The sequence below is a fragment of the Symphalangus syndactylus genome, chromosome 5 (assembly GCF_028878055.3).
Source record: "Symphalangus syndactylus isolate Jambi chromosome 5, NHGRI_mSymSyn1-v2.1_pri, whole genome shotgun sequence".
In the NCBI taxonomy this organism is placed as follows: domain Eukaryota; kingdom Metazoa; phylum Chordata; class Mammalia; order Primates; family Hylobatidae; genus Symphalangus; species Symphalangus syndactylus.
In genome coordinates this window covers 147,944,499-147,964,491 of record NC_072427.2, presented here as the reverse complement: position 1 = coordinate 147,964,491, position 19,993 = coordinate 147,944,499, and the positions used below count along the sequence as shown (strand labels likewise).

The 19,993-nt window shown below is 44.7% G+C and overlaps 1 protein-coding gene and 1 pseudogene across 1 annotated transcript in view; one reads left to right on the top strand and one right to left on the bottom strand.

Annotated features, from left to right (window-relative positions):
* The first annotated feature begins 9,690 nt into the window (after nucleotides 1-9,690).
* Nucleotides 9,691-19,993, top strand: part of C1S (complement C1s) — a 35,986-nt gene continuing 25,683 nt past the window's right edge. The window contains exon 1 of the mRNA XM_055280828.2: nucleotides 9,691-9,753. The gene's annotated coding sequence lies outside the window, so the exon portion shown is untranslated. The remainder of the gene's footprint in view (nucleotides 9,754-19,993) is intronic.
* Nucleotides 9,899-14,636, bottom strand: LOC129481691 (transcriptional repressor RHIT-like; annotated as a pseudogene).

Here is a 19,993-nt window from a genome sequence, read left to right as displayed (position 1 = left end):
CACCAATCGGCATTCTGTATCTAGCTCAAGGTTTGTGAACACACCAATCAGCACCCTGTGTCTAGCTCAGGGTTTGTGAATGCACCAATGGACACTCTGTATCTAGCTACTCTGGTGGGGCCTTGGAGAACCTTTGTGTGGACACTCTGTGTCTAGTTAATCTAGTGGGGACCCGTGGAGAACCTTTGTGTCCAGCTCAGGGATTGTAAACGCACCAATCAGCGCCCTGTCAGAACAGACCACTCGGCTCTACCATTCAGCAGGATGTGGGTGGGGCCAGATAAGAGAATAAGAGCAGGCTGCCCGCGCTAAGAGTAACAACCCGCTCCAGTTCTCTTCCACACTGTGGAAAGTTTGTTTTTTTTGTTCTTTGCAATAACTCTTGTTACTGCTCACTTGTTGGGTCCATGCTGCTTTTATGAGCTGTAACACTCACCGTGAAGGTCTACAGCTTCACTCCTGAAGCTAGCGAGACCACAAACCCACCGGGAGGAACGAGCAACTCCAGACGCGCTCTCTTAAGAGCTGTAACACTCACAGCAATGGTTTGCAGCTTCACTCCTGAAGCCAGCGAACCCACGAGCTCACGGGGAGGAACGAACAACTCCAGACGTGCTGCTTTAAGAGCTGTAACACTCACCACGAAGGTCTGCAGCTTCACTCCTGAAGCCAGTGAGACCACGAGCCCACCAGAAGGAAGGAATTCCCAACACATCCGAACATCAAAAGGAACAAACAACTCCAGACGCGCCACCTTAAGATCTGTAACACTCACCGCGAGGGTCCGCGGCTTCATTCTTGAAGTCAGTGAGACCAAGAACCCACCAATTTCGGACACATAGTGGCTCATACCTGTAATGAGCACTTTTGGGGGCTGAGTTGGGTGGATTACCTGAGGTCAGGAGTTCAAGATCAGCCTGGCCAACATGGTGAAACCTCACCTGTACAAAAGTACAAAAATACAAAAACAAAAAACAAAAACTAGCCAGGCATGATGCCGGGTGCCTGTAGACCTAGCTACTTGGGAGGATGAGGTAGGAGAATTGTTTGAACCCGGGAGGCGGTGGTTGCAGTGAGCTGAGATCGCACCATTGCACTCCAGCCTGGGCGACAGAGCGAGACTGTCTCAAAAAACAAAACAGCTGGGCATGGCTGTGTGAACCCCACATATCTGAGATGGTCTCAGTTAATTTAGAAAATTTATTTTGCTAAGGTTGAGGATGCACACCCGTGACACAGCCTCAGGAAGTCCTGACGACATGTGCCCAACGTGGTCAAGGCACAGCTTGGTTTTATACATCTTAGGGAGACATGAGAACCAATGTAAGAAGTACATTGGTTCTGTCCAGAAACATGGGGCTAGCTCAAAGGGAGAGGGCTTCCAGGTCACAGATAGGTAAGAGACAAAGGGTTGCATTCTTTTGAGTTTACAGTAAGCCTTTCCAAAAGAGGCAATCAAATATGCACCTTTCTGCATGAGCAGAGGAATGACTTTGAATAGAATGGGAGGCAGGTTTGCCCTGAGCAGTTTCCAACTTGACATTTCTCATTAGCTTAGTAATTTTGGGGCCCTAGGACTTTCCTTTCACATTTACCCCCTTTTCTTTCTTTCTTTCTTTCTTTTTTTTTTTTTTTTTTTTTTTGAGACAGGGTCTCACTCTGTCACCCAGGCTGGAGTGCAGTGGCGCAATCTCGGCTCACTGCAACCTTCGCCTCCTGGGTTCAAGCAATTCTCCTGCCTCAGCCTCCCAAGTAGCTGGGATTACAGGCACCTGCCACCACGCCTGGCTAATTTTTGCATTTTCAGTAGAGATAGGGTTTCACCATGTTGGCCAGGCTGGTCTTAAACTCCTGACCTCAGGTGATCCACCTGCCTCAGCCTCCTGAAGTGCTGGGATTATGGGCATGAGCCACCATGCCTGGCCAGGATCAGCAATGTTTTATTTATTTATTTGTTTATTTATTTATTTTTTGAGATGGAGTCTTGCTCTGTTGCCCAGGCTGGAGTGCAGTGGCGCTATCCCGGCTCACTGCAAGCTCCGCCTCCCAGGTTCACGCCATCCTCCTGCCTCAGCCTCCCGAGTAGCTGAGACTACAGGCGCCCGCCACCACATCTGGCTGATTTTTTGTATTTTTAGTAGAGACGGGGGTTTCACTGTGTTAGCCAGGATGGTCTCGATCTCCTGACCTCATGATCCACTCGCGTCGGCCTCCCAAAGTGCTGGGATTACAGGCATGAGCCACCAGCCCCCAGCCTCAGCAATGTTTTAAACAAAAAGTCAAAAAGAGTAGTTCGGTCCATGCAGTTAATTCCTGTTCTGCTTGATATTCATGAACATTTTAGCTCCCCGTTAGTCCCAAAAGTTTTTCCTCTATTCCAGTGTCACAATCTCCAAAGTTATAAAAATCCTGCATTCAAGAGCACCTGTTAGAGTTTTATAGCTGATTATAAAACCACCTTCTGAAGACCATCAAAACATTACAGCAATTGTCCCTGGATGACAAAAAGTTTTAGGGCAGCCATAGTCAAAGACGCATTGACAAGGAAATTTGTTACTTCTGTGGTACACAATAATTTTAACATAACAATTTTGATTATTACTGATAATGTACACCAAGTCATATCAGAATTACAGGAGTTTCCCATAATTTTGGAACACATACCAATATCATATTTATACAAATACAGTCCAAAGAAAACCAAACACCATTTTATATTTGACAATGCTTCTTGTATCATTTTTGTAACAAATAAGCCAAATTGTCATTTTTAGAATTTAGGGAGCCTAATATCTTAAAGGAATAATTAGGTCAGAAAAAGACATAATTTATAATTTGATTTTGGGAAGTTTGTCAAATATCAAAGCTTTACAACACTTGATATCACAAAATAGGATCACAGGTCGTTGTAAAATAAGTCATTCATTTAACCAAAGTGATAACTGAAGGATTTCAAAACAAAAAAAAGTTAAAAACCTTCATTCTTTGAGAGGGGAGGCAATTTTCTGAACAATAAGCCTTAATAAAAACAGCATGAAGCAAATTAAATTTGTTTTTCAAAATTTTATAAACAATCTATAAAATTTTAATCTTGACCATAAAATGTAACTTCCATAAGCTTTTTATAACCTTTATAACCTTTACTGAGGAGTCAGTTAATGCTTCAAGAAAACCTTGTTAATCTGACACAGGGGCCCATATGCTGGTCTTGCATCAGTGTGCCTTTGACATTAATGATTAATTTATAGAGAAACTGAACTTATTTTATCTTTCAAAAGCAGCCCTTACATTCTCATGTGCTCACCTCTTCTGCAATAGCCTCTGGGCCTGAGGAGTTGAATAGCATTAATTTCTGGACTTGGTGTCTTTTTTTTTGTTTTTGAGATGGAGTTTCTCTCTGTTGCCCAGGATGGAGTGCAATGGCACATCTCGGCTCACTGCAACATCTGCCTCACAGGTTCAAGTGATTTTCCTGTCTCAGCCTCCTGAGTAGCTGGAATTACAGGCATGTGCCACCATGCCTGGCTAATTTTGTATTTTTAGTAGAGACAGGGTTCCTCCATATTGGTCAGGCTGGTCTCGAACCCCTGACCTCAGGTGATCCGCTCGCCTCGGCCTCCCAAAATGCTGGGATTACAGGTGTGAACCACCATGCCTGGCCGCTTTTTTTCTTGATATTTGTTAGCAAAAATTACTGGAAGCAGTTTGAGTTCAGCCAGCAAAGCCAGAAATAAACCTTCACTGTCCTACCTTAGAGGTATATCGACTCTCCAGCTCATTTTTTTTTTTTTTTTTTTGAGACAGGGTCTTGCTCTGTCACTCAGGCTGGAGTACAATCATGGTTCTCCATGACTGGAGTGATACAATCATGGTTCACTGTAGTCTTGACCTCCTGGGCTCAAGTGATCCTCCCACCTCAGCCTCTTGAGTAACTGGGACGGTAGGCACACACTACCATGCACCACCACACCTGGCTAATTTTTATTTTTGTTGAGATGGGGTCTCATTATATTGCCCAGTCTGGTCTTGAACTCCTGGGCTCAAGTGATCCTCCTGGCGCAGACTCCCAAACTGCTAGGATTAGGGGCAGAAGCCACCACGCCTGTCCAGCTCCCCAGCTCTGTGTCATGATTTAGTTTTCTGGGATCTTGATTGCCTTTCCCTTCCACAAGTATCACATTGATTGCCGATTGCAATCACCATTACACTGATGACATTATGCTGATCAGACCTAGTGAACAAGAAGTGGCAACTATTCTAGACTTTTTTTTTTTTTTTTGAGACAGAGTCTCGCTTTGTCGCCCAGGCTGGAGTGCAGTGGTGCGATCTTGGCTCACTGCAACCTCTGCTCCCGGGTTCAAGCGATTCTTCTACCTCAGCCTCCTGAGTAACTGGGACTACAGGCGCCTGCCACCATGCCCGGCTAATTTTTGTATTTTTAGTAGAGACGAGGTTTCACCATATTGGCCAGCCTGATCTTGAACTCCTGACCTTGTGGTCTGCCCACATTGGCCTCCCAAAGTGCTGGGATTACAGGCGTGAGCCACCGTGCCCAGTCTATTCTAGACTTATTCATAAGAAATTTGTGTATCAGAGAGTGGGAAATAAATCTGACAAAAATTTAAGGATCTCTACTTTAGTGAAATTTGTAGGGGTCCAATGGTGTGGGTCATGTTGAGATATCCCTTCTATAGTGATGGATAAGTTGTTGCATCTGGCCCCTCCTACAACCAAAAGGGGCACAACACCTAGTGATCTTCTTTGGATCTTGGAGGTAACATATTCCTCATTTGGGTGTGTCACTCCAGCCCATTTACTGAGTGACCCAAAAAGCTGCTAGCTTTTAGAGGGGCCCAGAACAAGAGAAGGCTTTGCAACAGGTCCAGGCTGCTGTGCAAGCTGCTCTATCACTTGGACCATGTGATCTAGCAGCCCCAGTGATGCTTGAAGTGTCAGTGGGGAAAGGGATATTGTTTGCAGCCTTTGGCAGGCCCCTATAGGTGAATCTCAATGCAAGTCCTTAGGCTTTGGAGCAAAGCTCTGCCAGCCTTGGTGGATAATTACTCTGCTTCTTTTTTTTTTTTTTTTTTTGAGACAGAGTCTCACTCTGTCATCCAGGCTAGAGTGCAGTGGCGTGATCGTGGTTCACTGCAGCCTCGACCTCCCAAGGTATAGGTGATCCTCCTGCCTCAGCCTGCCACCAAGGAGCTGGGACTACAGGCGTGCACCATCATGCTCAGTTAATTTTTTTTTTTTCTTTTTTTTTAGTAGAGGTGGGGTTTTGCCATGTTGCCCAGGCTGGTCTTGAACTGCTGGGCTCAAATTATCCACCTGCCTCATGTATCCAAAGTGCTGGGATTGCAGGCATGAGCCACCGCACCCAGCCTACTCTGCTTTTAAGACACAACTCTTACTGAATTTATTTATTTATTTTATTTTATTTTATTTTATTTTTATTTTGAGACAGAGTCTCGCTCTGTCACCTAGGCTGGAGTGCAGTGGTGCGATCTCGGCTCACTGCAAGCTCCGCCTCTCGGGTTCATGCCACTCCTGCCTCAGCCTCCGGAGTAGCTGGGACTACAGGCGCCCAACACCACATCCAGCTAATTTTTTTTTTTTTTTGTATTTTCAGTAGAGACTAGGTTTCACCGTGTTAGCCAGGATGGTCTTGATCTCCTGACCTCGTGATCCGCCCACCTCGGCCTCCCAAAGTGCTGGGATTACAGGCGTGAGCCACCGCACCCGGCTTCTTATTGAATTTAAACTGCAGGAAAAAAAAAGAAAAAGAAAGAAACAGCTCTCAGCCTGATACTGAGTCTCCATAGAGACTGAACACTAACCATGGGCTGCCAAGTTACTATGCAACCTGAGCTGCCCATCATGAGCTGAGTGTTGCCTGACCCACCAAGCCATAAAGTTGGGCATACACAGCAGAACTCCATCATCAAATGGAAGTGGTATATACTTCAGTTGGGCTGAGCAGGCTATGAAGGCACAAGTAAGTTACATGAAGAAGTGGCAGGCTGGGCGTGGTGGCTCACGCCTGTAATCCCAACATTTTGGGAGGCTGAGGTGGGTGGATCACCTGAGGTTGGGAGTTAGAGACTAGCCTGACCAACATGGAGAAACCCCATATCTACTAAAAATACAAAATTAGCCGGGTGTGGTGGCACATGCCAGTAATCCCAGCTACTCGAGAGACTGAGGCAGGAGAATCGCTTGAACCTGGTAGGCGGAGGTTTTGGTGAGCCGAGATCGCACCAGTGCACTCCAGCCTGAGGAACAAGAGTGAAACTCTGTCTCAAAAAAAAAAAAAAAAGAGACAAGGTCTCCAGTCTTTGGGCTAGCCTGCAGACGTGAGATGATGAAGGGAATGTCATTGTTTTGAAAGCATTGCAATAGGACACACATGTTGTGCCACTGCTGTGCCTCTAAGGCCTAGCACCTTCAGAAGTCTGCCTGTGACAAATATGACTACCCTGCCAAGTGCAAGAGAAAGTGTAACTGGAGTGCAAAGGCTAAAAGACAAAAATACCACCGGGACTGATTGAATGAAGCACCTAAAAATTGTATACCACAGATTCAAGCACGGATTCTGTGGAGGAACATCATGGAAGCCCAAGACAACAGCTATTGCAGCAACCAGTTTATCTTAAGAATTTCAATGATTTTTCACTATTATTGTCACTATTATTATGTGTCAATAAATGCTATGGTTTAACAAAATCTAAAAAAGAAATAAAAAGAGATGGGATCTCACTTTGTTACATTACCAACAGATTCATATGCCTCCTGCATATGGTAATAGACCAATTACACTGAGACAGCAGGGATGCAGAAGAGAAAACATTTAATTATGGGCAGCCGGATGCGGAGCTGGGAGGAGATCCTCAAATTCATGTCCTCTAGGAGTTCTGAGCTGGGGTTTTTAAGGGGATTGTGGAGGATGAGAGGCTGGAGAACTGGGATCGTTGATTGGGCAGCACAAGAGAGATAAAATAATCAGGACGTGGAAACTGCATTCTTTGGTGAGTCAGCTCCTCATGGGGTCCTTCAGACCAGCTGGTGTCAGTGGGGTCCTTTAGACCAGCTGGTATCAATTGGGTCTTTCAGACCAGCTGAGTCAGACCAGCTGGGGTCCTTCAGATCAGCTGCTGTCAGTTGTGTCCTTCAGACCAGCTCAGTTACTGGGGTCTATTAGACCAGTCAAGACAGTGGGGTCCTTCAGATCAGCTGGAGTCAGTGGAGTTCTTCAAATCAGCTGAGTCAGTGGGATCTTTCAGACTAGCTGAGTCAGTGGGATCTTTCCAATCAGCTGGTGTCAGTGGGGTTCTTCAGATCAGCTGAAGTCAGTGGCGTCCTTCAGATCAGCTGGTATCAATTGGGTCCTTCAGATCAGCTAAGTCAGTGGGGTTCTTCAGATCAGCTGAGTCAGTGGGGCCCTTCAGACTAGCTTAGTCGGTGGGATCTTTCGGATCAGCTGGTGTCAGTGGGGTCCTTCAGATCAGCTGGTATCAGTAGGGTCCTTCAGATCCAGTGGAGTTAGTGGGTCCTTTAGATCAGCTAAATGAATGGCATTCTTCAGACCAGTTGAGTCAGTGGGGTCCTTCAGACCAGGTTAGTCAGTGGAATCTTTCAGATCAGCTGGTGTCCGTGGGGTTTTCAGCTGAGTAGTTTCCTCAGAATGCAGGACCTGTAGGACTATCTCAAAGGGAATTTTTTTTTTTTTTTGAGACGGAGTCTTCCTCTGTCGCCCAGGCTGGAGTGCAGTGGCGCGATCTCGGCTCACTGCAAGCTCCGCCTCCCGGGTTCACGCCATTCTCCTGCCTCAGCCTCTCCGAGTAGCTGGGACTACAGGCGCCCGCTACCACACCTGGCTAATTTTTTGTATTTTTTTAGTAGAGACGAGGTTTCACTGTGGTCTCGATCTCCTGACCTCGTGATCCGCCCACCTCAGCCTCCCAAAGTGCTGGGATTACAAGCGTGAGCCACCGCGCCCGGCAATTTTTTTTTTTTTTTAGAGACAAGGTCTCACTATATTGCTCAGGCTGGTCTCAAAGTCCTGGGCTCAAGCAATCCTTCCACCTCAGCCTCCCAAAGTGCTAGGATGACAGGCACAAACCGCCTCACCCAGCTCAAAGGGAAATCTTAATGTTTCATAATATTTAGGTGTTATCTATAGGATAGTTTAGGGGAATAATTTAAGGTCTACATGATTTTAAGACAATAGGCACCAAACAAACATGAAGAAGTAGGTCAGGGAGCAGGCTGACCTATTGATTAATGCTGAGTGTGCTGCAAGCTGGGTTAATTTTCATTTATTCCCCATTTTCTTCCTTGGTTACTTTTATAAAATTTATAGGGGCAGTGTCAGCTATGTTCCTAGGGTGGTCTTGAGCTCCTGGGCTCAAGCAATCCTCTGCCTCACCGTTCTGAGTTGCTGGGAGTACAGGCTTGCACCATGCACGTGGCCCAGTGGGCAGAAATTTAAGCAGTTTAAGCCCGTTCACTTTTCTTGAAAAGATAGACGCCAGATGTGCAAGTATATTCTGATTCATGTTCTGTGGTCAATGGTTTGGATGGATGATCAGGGACGTGGAAGGAACATGACTGGATAATTGGTGACAAGGAAATTTGGGGAAGAGGTATGTGGATAGACCTCTTGAATGGGAAAATAATGAGGATATTTGTGTCCCATGTGAATGCTTACTAGAGGGTGATCTCAGAAGTTATTTATTAAAATAATAAATTGATTGGATAACCCATTCTGTAGATACCAGTTAGCCTCATTCTCTAGGAACCCCTGCCATTGCCCAGTGGGCTCATGAATAAAGTGGCCATGGTGGCCACGATGGACATTATGCATGGGCTTAGTAACATGGACTTCCACTCACCAAGGTTGCCCTGGCTCCAGCCACTGCTGAATGCCCTATCTGCCAGCAGCAGAGACCAACACAGAGTCCCTGATATGGCCTCATTCCCCAGCATGATCAGCCAGCTACCTGATGGCAGATTGATTATATTAGACTATTTTCATCTTTGAAGAAGCAGTATTTTGTTTTCATTGGAACAGAAATTTACTCTGGATAACAATTTTCCATCCTTACATACATTGCTTCTGCCAAAATTACCATTTGTGGAATTATAGAATGCTTTATCCATTGTCACGATATTCCACTCAGCATTGCTTCTGATTTAGGAACTCACTTCTCAGCAAAAGAAGTGTAGCAGTGAGCCCATCCTCGTGGAATTCACTGGTCTTACCATGTTTCATGAACCAATGGGCTTGATAAGATGATAGGATTATTTGAAGATGCAGTTACAGCACCAGCTAGATGACAATATGTTGCAGGGCTGCAGCAATATGTTCTCCAGGAGGCTAAATGTGCTCTGAATCGGCATCCATCATATGGTGCTGTTTCTCCCATAGCCAAAATTCACTGGTCCAGGAATCAAGGGGTGGAAAAGGGAGTGGCACCACTCACTATTATCTCTATTGACCCACTAGCAAAATTTTTGCTTCCTGTTTCTGAAACCTTATGCTATGCTGGTCTATTGGTCTCAGTTCCAATGGGAACAATTCTCCCACCAAGAGACAGCAATGATTCAATTGAACTGGATCTTAAGACTGCCACCCAGTCACTTCAGACTCCTTATACCTCTGAATCAACAGGCAAAGAAGGGAATTACTGTGGTGGTTGGTGATTGATCCTGTCTACCAAGGGGAAATTGGACTGCTATTTCACAATGAAGGTAAGGAGGAATATGCCTGGAATACGGGAGACCCCTGAGAGCATCTCTTAGTATTGTCATGCCTGTGATTAATGTCAATGGAAAACTACAACAGCCCAATCCAGGACTACTAATGGCCCAGTCCCTGCAGGAATGAAGGTTTGGTTCACTCTACCAGATAAAGAACCACAGCCAGCTGAGTGAGGTGCTTGCTGAAGGCAAAGGACATACAGAATGGGTAGTGGAAAAACGTAGTTATAAATATCAGCTATGACCACATGATCACTTACAGAAATGGAGACTGTAATTATCATAAATAATTCTTGTTTTTTAAAAATTTATTATTATTTTTAAATTAATTGTTATTAATAGAAATGAGGTATCACCATTTTGCCCAGGCTGGTCTCAGATGTACTCTCCTTGTTTTGTAATGAATATATATAAAATATCCTTGTTTTCTTTCCTCTCTTATTTCCTGTCTTGTAACATAAAATATATTGACTCTATATCATAGTATTTAACTATTTTAAATTTTACATCATAGTATTTAAGTTATGAGATATCGAGGAAAAGAACAAGCATCATTTAAGGACTTTGCCTTCCCTTCTGGGGAAGAGGTAGTGCATTTTCAGTTGTACATAGAATGATTGTATCATTTTGGGTGGAATTATGACCTTGTCATTGTTTTTATTTGGAGAATAAGAATGGTTTCAGAAGATACATTTGGGTGTCAAGTTGACAAGGGGTGGACTTGTGACAGTTAATTTTATGTGCCAACTTGACTGGGCCATGGAATGCCAAAATATTTGGTTAAACATTATTCTGGATATACCTGTGAAGATGTTTCTGGATGAGATTAGCATTTGAATTGGTAAACTAAGTAATGCTGATTGTCCTCCCCAGGGTGAGTGGGGCTCATCCAATCCATTGAAGGGCTGACTAGAGTAAAAGGCCAAGTAAGGGAAAATTTACACTCTCTGTCTTTGAGCTAAGACATCATTCTTCTGGTTTTGGACTCACAGAGTCAGAATAAAACTTATACCATTGGATCTCCTGGTTCTAAGGCTTTCAGACTCAGACTAGAGTCCGACATATACGAGAGAGTCTTAAAAAGTGTATGACAAATGCGTATTATGAAAAAAACTATGCATGGATTAAAAAAATTTTGGCCCCAAAATAAATTCTTACTTTTTTTTTTTTTTTTTGAGACGGAGTCTTGCTTTGTCGCCCAGGCTGGAGTGCAGTGGCGCAATCTCGGCTCACTTCAAGCTCCGCCTCCCGGGTTCACGCCATTCTCCTGCCTCAGCCTCTCCGAGTAGCTGGGACTACAGGCGCCCGCCACCACGCCCGGCTAATTTTTTGTATTTTTAGTAGAGACGGGGTTTCACCGTAGTCTCGATCTCCTAACCTCGTGATCCGCCCGCCTCGGCCTCCCAAAGTGCTGGGATTACAAGCGTGAGCCACCGCGCCCGGCCAACTAACTTTATTATAACATGTCTGAACAGGATCTAGTTTGAGGCACTAAGAAGGGTAAGAAATCAGTTTGAACGAGCCCCTTGCTCTGTGGCTGGGGAGTGCTGGAGGTTAGCTTCCTCTATGCCACTGACCTCTCTGGTCACTGCAGACGGCCTTATCTGCAGAGACTTCCCGTGCCAGGCAGGCCTGCCCCGTCACAGAGAATGGCAGAAAGCTCGTGTGTGTCCTGGGGAGATGGTCAGAGGGAGCCACCTTCCAGCTGAACCCCAAGAAGTACTCGTAGCTCAACCTCCCTCCGGAGGTTGCAGCTGTGTACCCAAAGGTCCCAGCCGGCCCCTGTGCAGACTCCGTTGACTGGGTTTGGGGAGGACACAGATGGGGGCGTAGGAGGTGTGTGGCCCTGACTCAGCTTCCTCGTTGCATCCTAGTCTAGTGTTGATGTTTGAAGTCACGTGGACGTGGCCTCCCCTTCGAGGCTGGTGAGGGTATTTGAGGGCAGTTGTGTGCTCCTGGCCTGGGGCTGTGCCTTTGTGGCCATGTGCGCCGTGTGTGTGTGTGTGTGTGTGTGTGTGTGTGTGTGTGTGTGTTGGCAGGGGAGGGAGGGAGGTGCCCTAGTTGTGCATAGTGCTCTGCAGCCCAGCGCCCTGCCGAGGCTTCTGCGATGCAGCAGCGTGTCTTACACGGACAGAACCGCCCTTCCCCTGCCATGTTCAGGCGGGTCGGCAGGCTTTCTTGGTTATTCTGAGTGGCAGTTAGGAAGGGCAGCTGCACCCCACCGAGGGATCCAGAGCTGCTGGTCAGGAGCTGCAGAGAGGCCCAGCTGGCCTGAGTCTGTTTGCATTTGGGCTTTCTCTGGGGGCGGGGAGTGGTGGGAAAGGTTGGCGTTCCCCTTGGAGATGCACCTTCCCTGGTGATTGTGTTTGCAGGGTGAGTCTGATCCTGTGTGCCACAATGATCAAGGACAAGGAATATTCTACAATTAACTTCCTAGTTCTTGTGAGTGTGGCTTATGACCTTCTTTGTGGCCTGTTGATTATAAGGCACACCCTGACGTTAGAAATGATAAAATGAGAGAGTGTGCCTTAGCATCAGTGAGGTAGAGTGTCACCATCTGACGCTCTAGGACTGGGTAGAGCCCAGGTCCTCTTCCCTGGAGCTGTTGGCCACCACCTTGCCGTGCAGGGGGCTCCCTCCCTCCCTTCCCTGCACTCTCTCGGTTCCTTTTTTCTAAATTCCGTCGGCACTGCTTCCCGCCTCAACATTTTCCGCCTTCTGCAGAAGCAGATGTTCCCACAAGGAACATGGGAGGTGCCCAGGATGAGTCTCCAGCATAGGGCCAAGCCTTCTGGCCTCGGGTTGATCCCAGGTGGCACTGTCAGCTGGAGGCCACCAGAGCTGCCTTGGATGTGTGGGGCCAGCGTGCAGCAGCCACTCACTCGTGGAGCATTGTTGCAGCCAGCAAGTCTGCCATTGCTCGTCCTCTTAGTCTTGCTCCCAGCTGCAACTTGTCCTTATATGTTCTAGATGCAAGGCTTTTGTATGTGTGTGGTTTGTAAATATTTTATCCCAGTCCATAGCTTATCTTTTACATCCTCTTAAGGGGGGTTTTGCAGAGAAAAGGTTTTTTTCTTTTCAAATTTGGTGAAGTCTGATTTATCAATTTTTTTTTTCTTCTTAAGGATCTGCTTTTGGTGTTATGGTTAAGAATTCCTCAATGACTCCCAGGTCCAAAAGATTTTCTCCTACCTTTTCTTTTCTTTGCTTTTTCTTTCTTTCTTTTTTTTTTTTTTTTTTTTAGACGGAGTTTCGCTCTTGTTGCCCAGGCTGCAGTGCAGTGTCACGATCTCGGCTCACTGCAAGCTCTGCCTCCCAGGTTCACATCATTCTCCTGCCTCAGTCTCCCGAGTAGCTGGGACTACAGGCACCCGCCACCATGCCCGGCTAATTTTTTGTATTTTTAGTAGAGACGGGGTTTCACCGTGTTAGCCAGGATGGTCTCGATCTCCTGACCTTGTGATCTGCCCGCCTCGGCCTCCCAAAGTGCTGGGATTACAGGCGTGAGCCACTGCGCCCGGCTTCTCTGCTTGGTTTTCTATAGCATTCTTCTTCTTCTTCTTTTTTATTCTTTATAGAGACAGTGTCTCATTATGTTGCCCAGGTTGGTCTTGAACTCCTGGTCTCAACCCATCCTCCTGCCTCAGCCTCCCAAAGTGCTGGGATTACAGGCGTGAGCCACTGCACCTGGCCAGCATTCTTTTTTTTTTTTTTAACTGTTGAACACTCTGTAATTATTAGGTAAAATTAATAGTACTTTACAACTATATATATCACTTTACAGTTTACAAAGTTATTAAGTAGACATTTGTTTTGATGCCCCAAAATAAAATTTAACTTCTTTGTCCTCCCTTCTCCCCTCCATCAGGGAAAGACTAAGGAACATTTAATCAGAAAAGGCAATATAAGTGCATCAATCTGTACAGAACTACAAAGAATAAAGGGGAGGAGGGTAGGACTCTGAAGAGGGCCACAGGGACTTCAGGAAGGAGAAAACCAGAATGTTAAACATGAGGAAAGCCCAGGGGTCACAGGGAGTTAGCCACCATAAGGGGCAGGTTGTATTCACTACATAAAAGGAGGGGCACACGGCATATGTTTCACATTCTAAAATAATATGACAAGATCATAACTGAAGAGCTGAAGTTGAATTTTGTGGTTTCTCAGAACACAAGTAGAAGATGCCCACCAACCATGGTTTCTGAATAAACACAGTTCAAAGTGCATCTGGTTGCAGCAGAGGGCTTCTTTGGACTCTGATACTAGAAATTTAACAAAGGTAATTCGAGGAGCTGCGATTTTACATAGTGGTGGCATCCTAGGGGGCATCTATTGCATCAGTTAAGTTTAATATCTCACAATCATGGAAAAGGAGTTTCTGAGCAGGTAATACTTGGGCCATCTCTTGGAGATTCCTGCTGTAAGGACTGCAAGTTTCTCCAGGGAAAGCACTTGCCTGGGTATGACTCAGGGCCGGGCAAAAACTCACACTATGAATCTGGTGGAGGGAAGGGGGAGAAGTATGCCCGGTGGGACCACATTCCTATAATTCTCTAACCTCACATCTCTGTAGAGGTCCCTCTGAACAAAGTCCAGGTATCTCCATTCCTCTTGAGTAAGGTGCACAGCCACATCCTCAGATGTCACAAACTGCTGGTACCTGGCTGTCAGGAGCGCAGCTGCCTGATCTCCTGGGCTTCCCTCATGGGGAAGAGCGGGCACCTGGGGAAGAGGTGGAACCCTAGTGAGTCCCTGTTCCATGTCGGTGTCCTGCACAAAGTGAGGCTTCGGAGTCAGACTCTCAGACTGGGTCTCCAAAAACCGAAATTGGACCTTGGTGATCCTGCTGCTTCCTGGGCTGGTATTTTCTCCATCCCTGTTCTGGAGGACAATGACCATCGCAGCTCGCATCAGGACATGGCCACTGGGTCCTGATGGCGAGGCCTGCCTCGGTCCGTGGGGTGAACTGGGGCTGAAGAGAAATAGGCCTTGGCACCCAAGCCTCTGCACACTCTTGGGGAAGGAAACCACTGTCCCATATTCTTTACATTATCCTTGTTATTTAGGATCTCCAGGACTGGCTTCAGTGTTAATGGTTCTTTGTCATTATTTTCCTGTAAGAGTGCCCTTTTATCTAAAGATTTCAGTTCATTTATTTGACAGAAATTTTCTTCAACCATATATAAAAAAAATAAATATATAAATATATAACTATATATAATATATAACTACATATAAATATATAAATATATATTTATATATTTATATGTATTAATATATAACTATATATAAAGATATAACTATATATAAAGATATAAATATATATTAATATATAACTATATAAAAATATATTAATATATAACTATATAAAATATATATTTATATATAACTATATAAAATATATATTAATATATAACTATATAAAATATATATATTAATATATAACTATATATAAATATATAAATATATAAAAATATATATAAATATATAAAAATATATATAAATAAAAATATAAAAATATATAAAAATATATACATAAATATATAAAAATATATATATACTTTTCTTTGTGACAGAGTCTTATTCTGTTGTCCAGGCTGGAGTGCAGTGGCGTGATCTCGGCTCACTGCAACCTCCGCCTCCCAGGTTCAAGCGATTTTCCTGTCTCAGCCTCTAGAGTAGCTTGGATTACAGGTGTGTGCCACCACACCTGGCTAATTTTTGTATTTTTAGTAGAGATGGGGTTTCACCATGTTGGCCAGGCTGATCTTGAACTCTTGACCTAGGTGATCTGCCTGCTTTGGCCTCCCAAAGAGCTGGGATTACAGGCGTGAGCCACCGTGCCCGTACTCAACCATATCTTTGAATACTTTCCCATTCCAGTTGTTATATTCTTTTTTCAAAACACCAGTCATGTATCTGTTGTATCTTCTTGATCCATTTTCATCAGCATCTCTGCAATCACTTTTATTCCTTTGCACTTTTCCATTTTGTTTTGGGTGATTTTTTTTCAAGACCAGCCTCCATGTACTATCTATGTTTCATAGTATGTATTTGACTTCTTGCTGTTTCTATAATGAACTTTTCATTTTTGTGGTGGCTTTCCTGTTATTTCCAATTTCTCAGTTAAGTTCTACCACATCACTTTTTTCTCTCTTTTTAAAAATATGCATCTGTTATTTTCCCTTGTATCTTTTTTTGAAAAAGTCCATGCTTCCTTTAACTTTTGTGAGTATAGAAAAAATATGTCTGACATCTTTCTTCTGCTTGCTGGAATAACTTTCTAAAAATAGACTTTATTTTTATAGGACAGTTTTAGATTTACAGAAAAATTGAGCGTATAGTACAGAGAATTCCCACATAGCTCCTACACAGTTTCCCCATTATTAATGTCTTCATTAGGGTGGAACATTTATTACAATCATGGAAGTGATGTTGATACATTACTATTAACTGAAGTCCGTAATTTATTCAGATTCCCTTTGTTTTTACCTAATGTCATTTTCCTGTTCCAGGGCCTCCTCCAGAATACCACATTACGTTTAGTTTTCATGTCTCCTAGGCTCCTGTTGGCTGTTACACTTTCTCAGATGTTCCTTGATTTTGATGACGTCGAAGTTTTGAGGAGTACTGGGAAACAGTATTGTAGGATGCCCCTTACTGGAACTTGTCAGATGTTTTTCTCATGATTATACAGGGATTATGGCTTTTGGGGAGGAAGATCTCAGAGGTAAGTGCCATTCTTGTCTCATTGTATTACCATGATTTATTTTTTTTTAATTTTTATTTTTTGAAATGGAGTCTCGCCCTGTCGCCCAGTCTGGAGTGCAATGGAGCGATCTTGACTCACTGAAACCCCCGTCTTCTGGGTTCAAACAATTCTCCTGCCTCAGGCTCCTGAATAGCTGGGATTACAGGCGCCTGCCACCACACCCAGCTAATTTTTTTTGTATTTTTTTTTTAGTAGAGACAGGGTTTCACCATGTTAGCCAGGCTGGTCTCCAACTCCTGACCTCGTGATCCGCCCTCCTCAGCCTCCCAAAGTGTTGGGATTACAGGTGTGAGCCACCACAGCTAGCCATATTAGCATAATTTATGACTGTTAGGCTGGGCGCGGTGGCTCACGCTTGTAATCCCAGCACTTTGGGAGGCCGAGGCGGGCGGATCACGAGGTCAGGAGATCGAGACCACGGTGAAACCCCGTCTCTACTAAAAATACAAAAAAAATTAGCCGGGCGTAGTGGCGGGCGCCTGTAGTCCCAGCTACTCGGAGAGGCTGAGGCAGGAGAATGGCGTGAACCCGGGAGGCGGAGCTTGCAGTGAGCCGAGACTGCGCCACTGCACTCCAGCCTGGGCGACAGAGCAAGACTCCGTCTCAAAAAAAAAAAAAAAAAAAAAAAAATTTATGACTGTTGATGCTGACTTTGATCACCTGCCCGAGGTAGTGTTTATCAGATTTCCTCACTGTAAATTTGCTCCCTATCCCTTCCATATTGCACTCTTAGGAAGGAAGTCACTATAAGCAGCCCATGCTTAAGGAATGGGGAGTTCTGCTCCCCGTCCTTTATGAAGGGACAGCTACATAATTTATTTGAATTCTATAGAGAATACTGGGGTAACTTTTTCTGAAGTGTTTTTTGATCATCTGTCTTTTGTTTGCTATTATTTTTCCCTTTTCATTGGGGAGTGGTTTTTGTTCATATGTATTAATTCAGATTTGTTTGCTTATTTTGCAACTTAGCTGTCAAATAATTTGAGGGAAGGGATAGGGGATTTTTTTTAGAGGGAATTGGCAGTTCTGACTCCATCATGTTGTATCTAACCAAGAACCAAGTTGACATCTCCTCTGCTCGATTACTTCTCTCTCCCTCTTTTTTGCATCCCCTTCCTCCACGCCACTTTTGGAAAAGCACCTCAGCTCCCTGTGGCTATCAGGGCTTACAGGTAGATTTCATTTAGATATTTGCTGTTTAATTACTTGTATTTAACTGACTCAACAGCGATAAAATTGGTTGTGTGGGCCCACCCTCCTCCCTTTGCCTCCCTCCAGGCAATTTTCTCATCTCTGGAATGAGGAAAATAAAGGAGGCATCCACACTGGCCTGTCATCAGCCCTGCCTCCCCGCTGCTGTGCACATGGGGGTCTTGTTGAGGGGTGTTCTCTGCTTCTTCCATGACCCTCCCAAGCCCCTAGTTTTCACTGTGCTAGTAAAGGATTCTTAATTCCTTCAAGAATTTTAAGGGATCTGCTCCAGGTGACCTTCCTTGTTTTGGTTCCAATTTTCATTATACTTGGCAGATATTTCTTATGGTCAATTATCTGGGCTGTAGCCATTTTCTATTTTCATTGCAGCTAAAATCTTCTTTTCTACTACTCATTTTACTGTTAATTTTGGTGTATTCAGGAAAGGAATGAGTAAACATGCCTTTACTGTACCATCTTTTATGGGAGCTGCTTATTCTTAATCTCTGTCTTTTTCAGCTTTGCTGGTGTGACTTGCTCTTGATTTTTCTCCTACTGCTATGCTGTTTCTCAGGCTCCTTTTCCAGCTCCTCCACCTGCCTGTAAATTCTGCTATTCCCCAGGACTCTCTCACTGGCCCCTCTCCCCACCCACCCCACCCCTATTCTATAACAAGCGCCTACTCTACTTTGGGGCCTACAGAGGCCAGGCAGATAATGTGATTAAGTGAAGTGAAATATCATTTCTTTTTTCTTCTCACTATTGACCTTGGCAGAGTCATTGATTTTTTCATGTGGTGTCTTCAGTAGAAGCTTTTTTCATAACAATCTTGTAGGAACATTCTTTATTTCCATAAAGATATAGTTTCTCTCCAACTTTTTTTTTTTTTTTTGGGATGGAGTCTCACTTTGTCACCCAGGCTGGAGTGCAGTGGCGTGATCCTGGCTCACTGCAACCTCCGCCTCCCGGGTTCAAGCGATTCTCTTGCCTCAGCCTCCTGAGTAGCTGGGACTACAAGCGCCCACCACCACAGCCGGCTAAGTTTTTGTATTTTTAGTAGAGACGGGGTTTCACCGTGTTAGCCAGGATGGTCTCCATCTCTTGACCTCGTGATCCGCCCGCCTCGGCCTCCCAAAGTGCTGGGATTACAGGCATGCGCCACCGCGCCCAGCAGCTTCTCTCCAACTTTTAGTCTTGTTTTTGGTTTTTCACTTTTGACGGATGCAGGCCATAAACATAATTCTCTTTACTCTCTACAAAAAGCACAGTGATAAATGATAACTGTTGATCTCAGAGTCAGGAACAATAAGGAGTAGTGGAGAGTATGGAAACCTTATAGAGTATATTCCATGTAGATATTCTGTTTTATTCAAAGGAAAATGGAAATATGGAGGGGTAGGTGTGTGTATAACTTTCTATTTTTTGTTTTGGCATCTAATTATACTGTGTAGCAATAGTAAAGACGTGGAATCAACCTACGTGCCCATCAACAGTGAATTGGATAAAGAAAATGTGGTACATATGTACCATGGAATACTATGCAGTCATAAAAAAGAATGAAATCGTGTCCTTTGCAGCAATGTGGATGCAGCTGGAGGCCATTATCCTAAGTGATTAACACAGAAACTGAAAACCAAATATTGCATGTTCTCACTTATAAGTGGGAGCTAAGCATTGAGTAAACGTGGACATAAAGATGGCAACGATAGACATTGGGGATGTGTTAGGCCATTCTTTTTTTTTTTTTTTTTTTTGAGACAGAGTCTCGCTCTGTCACCCAGGCTGGAGTGCAGTGGCATGATCTCGGCTCACTGCAACCTTCGCCTCCTGGGTTCGAGCGATTCTCCTGCCTCAGCCTCCTGAGTGGCTGGGATTACAGGTGCCTGCCACCACACCTGGCTAATTTTTATATTTTTAGTAGAGATGGGATTTCACTATGTTGGCCAGGCTGGTCTCGAACCCCTGACCTTAGGTGATTCACCTGCCTCGGCCTCCCAAAGTGCTGGGATTATAGGCATGAACCACCGTGCCCGGCCATGTTAGGCTATTCTTGCGTTGCTCTAAAGTAATACCTGAGACTGGATAATTTATAAAGAAAAGAGGTTTAATTGGCTCATGGCTCTACAGGCTGCACAGGCATGGTGCTGGTATTTGCCCAGCTTCTGGGGAGGCCTTAGGGAGCTTTTACTTGTGGCAGAAGGTGAAGCAGGAGCAGGCATGTCACATGACCAGAGCAGACGCAAGAGAGTTAGAGTGGGAGGTGCCACA